Source organism: Hordeum vulgare, chromosome 5H (genome assembly GCF_904849725.1).
Source record: "Hordeum vulgare subsp. vulgare chromosome 5H, MorexV3_pseudomolecules_assembly, whole genome shotgun sequence".
Taxonomy (NCBI): Eukaryota; Viridiplantae; Streptophyta; class Magnoliopsida; order Poales; family Poaceae; genus Hordeum; species Hordeum vulgare.
In genome coordinates, this window is record NC_058522.1 from 175,264,275 (window position 1) to 175,269,830 (window position 5,556).

Here is a 5,556-nt window from a genome sequence, read left to right on the forward strand (position 1 = left end):
CGAGGAGCCTCGAGGGCTCGAATATAGAACATGAGTCATCGGAAGCAATAATATCTGAGTACATACATAAAACATGGAAATGCCTTAGAGAAGGCTAGCACAAAATATACAACGATCGACCGAGGCGAGGCCTCATTCCGGGGAACCTCCTAACCTATTCCTGGTTGTCAACGGCCACCACGTAGTAGTAGGCACCATCAGGGTAGTAGACGTCATCGGCGGGATACGCCAAATCCTGGGCTCCATCATCTGCTCGTAGCAATTGTATAAAGGGTAAAAGGGGTAACAAAGCAATGGTGAGTACTCATCCAATGTACTCGCAAGACTTACAACAGAATTATACTAAGTATGCATCGGTATCAAAGGAAAGGTGTTATATGTAGACTGACTGCAGCAATGTGATAATAGAGAGAGGGGACTAGTCCTATCAAAGACTAGCATCTTCAACGTCTTGCAACAATAGAAGAGACTAGAGAAAGTAACACCATTAAATAGTCATATTGTTGCAGCAATATTAATTAAGGTCATGCCCAGAGATTCTTCCTCGATTCCTTGCGAGAAAGCAATCTCGCAGCAAACATTCCACTTATGTTCCAGTTGAAGTTGTATAAGATCGGGGCACAACTCCAAGTCGTCCTATAATAGTGGACACTTCTATTTGAATAGTTAATTTTGTTCCCTACAGGGGTGCACCATAGTACCCAACAAGCTTGATAAACTCTGGCCGGACATACTTTCCTAGGTCATTCCTGGCCTCGGAACATCAACATTTCGCAACCCTACCTAGGATCAATAGAGAGGCTAGACCGACGGCCTAAATCCTGAGCGCGTATGGATCATGGGCCCATCACCTTTTGCGCCCCTGCACGTTGCAAGGGCGACCGATGTCAGTCCTAAGACCACTTATACAAGAAAAAAGCTTATCCGAGCCACTCGGGCGCGCGTTGCTCCATTGCTGATGTCTGAAGTGCTTCGACTCATACTATGACGTCGAGAACCCATAAATCATCCCACGTGAAGGTTAGTGCAAAATGGTCTCCCGACCAACTCAGATCAAATACCCAAACCATTATCATTTTATTAATCTTGAGGATGTCTGGCAAGGGCCAGAATGCCCAGCCACACCTCATCACATTCACGCGGTAATCCACCCGCAACACACCTTCCATGATCCGAGTAGCAAGGTCAAGTAAATGTGCGGCTTTAACATGAGATGGATCCGAGGTATCACCCTTTATGTATTACGAACGATGTAATCGTCAAAGTCGCCAGGGAGGAATCACCCTCGATGGACCACACTTGATGGGTTGTATGACAGAGTCATTATCGGAGGCGGTGAAGGAGGAATCACCCTCCGAGAACCACCCCCGATCAACTACACTACAACGCTAACATCATCGTACGTAACGAGGTGTCTTCCATCCACCGGTTCATGAAATCCAGCACCGGTGATAGTATGTTGTTCATTTTGTAGTAGTTCATCCCAGATAGATTTATCTTCCATCCATATGATTATGTCCATCCAGACCTATTTTATCAGTTCAATGTCCATGTTTTAAGTATTTTTCTTTCTATTTGATATGTATATTCATAGTGGATTCCTATTTTTGCAGCAACATTGATATTCCAAATCTTTACAGCAACGTCAACATTCCAAATCTCTATTTCACTTAGTGGTCCGTGAATCACTTGTGAAGGTGCAGTCACCATGGACAAAAGGTAGATGGATGAGCCTAGGTACAACACACAATTTTAGTGGTTATAGGGTGCTTAGCAATTGTTCAACTACATCTGATCTGATGTAGTTGTATATAAATATAACATGTAGGCACACAAAGCTATATCTGGAAGGGGTGGAATACTTCTTAAGCATTGCTTTTAGTAATTCATCCAGAAACAAAATATTATGTCCTTGTAAGAGCTGTTCAAATTCATTCTCGAAGGAATAAAGAGAGGTGCATGCGCATCTCGTATGTGAGGGGTTTCTCCGTTGGTATCAAACTTGTATTTTTCATGGAGAATATAGTTGTTCCTTCTTGAATGTTCCTGACGCTCATGAGCATGAGGTTAAGGAGGAGTCATCCGAAGAGGATGAAATTTCTGATTTGCTTTGACACTTGGGGGCGGTTTAATAAGGAAGGGGACTTCAAAGATGACATAGTTTGTAAGCAGACTGATGCTCTTCAAAAGTTAAAAAATGACTCTAGTCAAGAGCTATATTCTAGGTGTGAGAAGTTCTCAACCAGCATTTCTTAATTAGAATACTTAATGACAAATTTCTTGGTGGATGGTGAGATAAAACCGAGTTGAGGACTGGAGGTATATTGACCCCGTGGCAAAGTTGAAGATATGGGATGACATATAGGTAGTTTTGATGGTCAAAATATTTTTCTCGATACTCTTCTATTTGAGTAGCTAGCTTTTGCATAATGACATATTTTTCATATTTGTGCAGTCATATTTTGATGTGGATGAAGCTACTTTGGATTACTTTATGGTCGTAGCTGCAAACAAATGGGGAGAATTTAAACCAGACCTAAAGGAGAAGTTTGATGCCACATTGACAGATAAGGAACTTATGGAAATACGTAATTTAAGGATTAAAAAGGAAGATTGGTTACAACTTATGGATCAGTGGAGAAAACGAGAATCTAAGGTAAGGCATAGACTTCTTTACTTTGGGTTTGAATTGAACTAATGTCTTCACGTCATATCCTATCTTAACTCATCATCCATTTGTGTGCTAGGATAGGAGTGTTATAAAAAAAATTCCAATTTGAAATTGCTACATGTAGCTGGGAGCAAGAGTTTTGCTCGTTTCGGTCTAAAATCAAGCTGGGTGCCACTAGTGGCCCAGGGATATGATTTTGAGCTAGGTAAACACTTGAGAAAGGAGTGGTATACCGGAGCAAGTTGTGTGGGTGTTTTCAAAAATGGATTATATTTAAGATGTGCCGACCGACCCAACCTTACATATAAGACAACGGTACTCCTTTATGAGACGGGCTTTGATGATTACCTTGGTCGATGCTAGCAGAGGATGGATAGCCCTCAGGGATGGTACAATCTTGAGTGAGTCTGATATGATGTACATCAAGAGGATGTGGGACAACGAGTGGACACTTTGTTTAGTGTTGCCAGGGGAAAAACATTGTTCGGGTGCTTACCTCAGTATATAATAAATCGCGAGTCATGGATGACACGGAAGTTCACTGAGTCTTGTGGGTAAAGTGCACAACCTCTACAGAGCGTAGAACTATTCAAATAGCCATGTCCACGGTCATGGATAGTTGGTGGTCATGCTTAGACTATATATTTATGTTTTTCACAAAATCTTGGTGTGTGTATGTGGGGGGGGGAGGGGATATTATACTTGAGCTAAGTCAGTTGACTTAACATGATGATCGAACATGAGATGTTCAACCACTACTTATATTGATATTTGTAATTTGTTAATATGGAAATCTGCAAAACCCATGATGCATACATTTACAAGTTAGTTGACCATGTCATTGCATTCAAAACTAGCTTTTTGAAACTTACCTACTTACTGCTATACCATGAATTGTTTTTGCCTTCTTCCAAAAATGGGTTGCATGTGAGTACATTCAAAGTACTCATTGGCTAGACCATGGTTATTTAATTAGCCAGTCATAGAAGAGCGGGAATATGGTGAAGAGTTCGTTGGTGACGAACATGCGAACTAGGACGCTTCCAAGTCAGAATGCCTGTAGGGTTAAGGCAGATGGCATGGTTTCACGTTTTTGGTCAAGATTTCCGCTGCTAGTGGTGTTTGGTATTTAGCCCTCATGGCCCTATCTATATTAGACTTGGCCGTAATGGTTATAATTTGTGTAATACGGTATATATGGATGTAAGACTCTTGTTATCCAGCTTCTGGGTGTTCAGTGAGCATTGATCTCTAAGATCAATGTATACGTGCATTCAGTGATCATGACTTATGAGTCGGGGTCCCCACGGGCACTGGATTTATTTAATACTATATACAATACTAAAGGAACAACATATACACTCCTGAAATATACTACGTTCTTTGCTTCTCCATATTCCCATTTAAGATACGTGCTCGATATAAATTTCAACAATGGTTTGTTTTGCACGCTAACCAATTTTGTAAAACTGGTGCCATGCTTATTTTATAAAGGTAATAGTAACTTGCGAAAAAATGTAGTTGCTCACAATGATTTGTTCAGCTTGCCTGCTGCAAAGTTTTCAAATAACTACTATTTAATTAGTAGCATGTAAACTGGATTTTTATTTAGTCAACATTCTATTCGAGAGATATATATAAAAGTGTGTGTTGTCCAGCCCATGAAGCAACCACTTCTAGTTTGTATTGAGCAAACAGTGCACCGCGATGTAGCTCACTGTGTGAAGGAGCCTCCGCATGAGACGTGGGTGTGCGTCGTGTGCAATATAGCACTACAAGAAATATGGCAACTTGCGACCTCCAATATTGGTCATGATTGGTTGTTAATTTCCATTTTTGACCTTTTTACGACCAAAATGGGTTGGCCAAAAGCTGACCGTCTCTAATGAACTATAACGACCTTTCTTATGGAATGGTCGAAGACATTTATGACCAAACGAAAACGTCGTTGGTTCTACGACCAATTGTTTTGGTCATTGGTTGTGTGCTCAGGCCACGTCGGATCCAACGTGGCAAGCTGACGTGGCGAAGTTACGGCCAATTGGATTCGTCGTTGATAAGAATTAGCCTGGTCCAGTTCGGTGCTTTAGATGGGTCGAGCCCATTAATTCAGCCTTTTAAATATATATTTTTCCTGTTCATTTTCGCTAGCTACATGGGCCCAGCCCAGCAATTCGGCCTTTTATTTTCTAGGATTCAGCCTTTTACTCTCTACTGATTTTATATTTTGAGCCATTTTATTTTGCAGCTGGTCCCACCAGTCACATTAGTCCGACTTGTCATGGTTATCTCAAAATTGGTCCTACACATCAGAAATTTCAAAATATGTCAAACAATCATTATAACTTGGACCCTTTGGACCCCCGTGTGAGGTTAGCATTTCAGAGGTATTCAAATCCGATAGACAATCATTATTTTGAAAAATCTAGAGAGAAAATGAAATTCATCGAAAACAACACTAAAGTAGTCTATTACAACCGTTACAGTATACTATAGCCCAGGTAAGGCTACTACTGCATTCAATTACAAAACATAATATGCTACTCTTTGCTAATATGGTTCATAGCTTCCGACTTGGATTTGCACTTCACCTGTGCAAAAAATTATAATGAACATACAAGAATAAAAATGTGTACACAACATCAAACAATGGTCAATGAGGGTTCCAATAACATACAAACAAGAATTGACGGCAAATGAAATGTACATAAATAGTATGACACTAATCAGTATGTGTTTATGAAGCGACTAAAATGTTCTCACACTAGATAGGATTTGTTTTGGTGTATAGTATACTAACATGTGAGACTCTCATTAAATTTATCATGGAAATGAAAAGAATTGTAAGAACGAGTTCATTCAGAATCCAGACATGTCAAATTTTA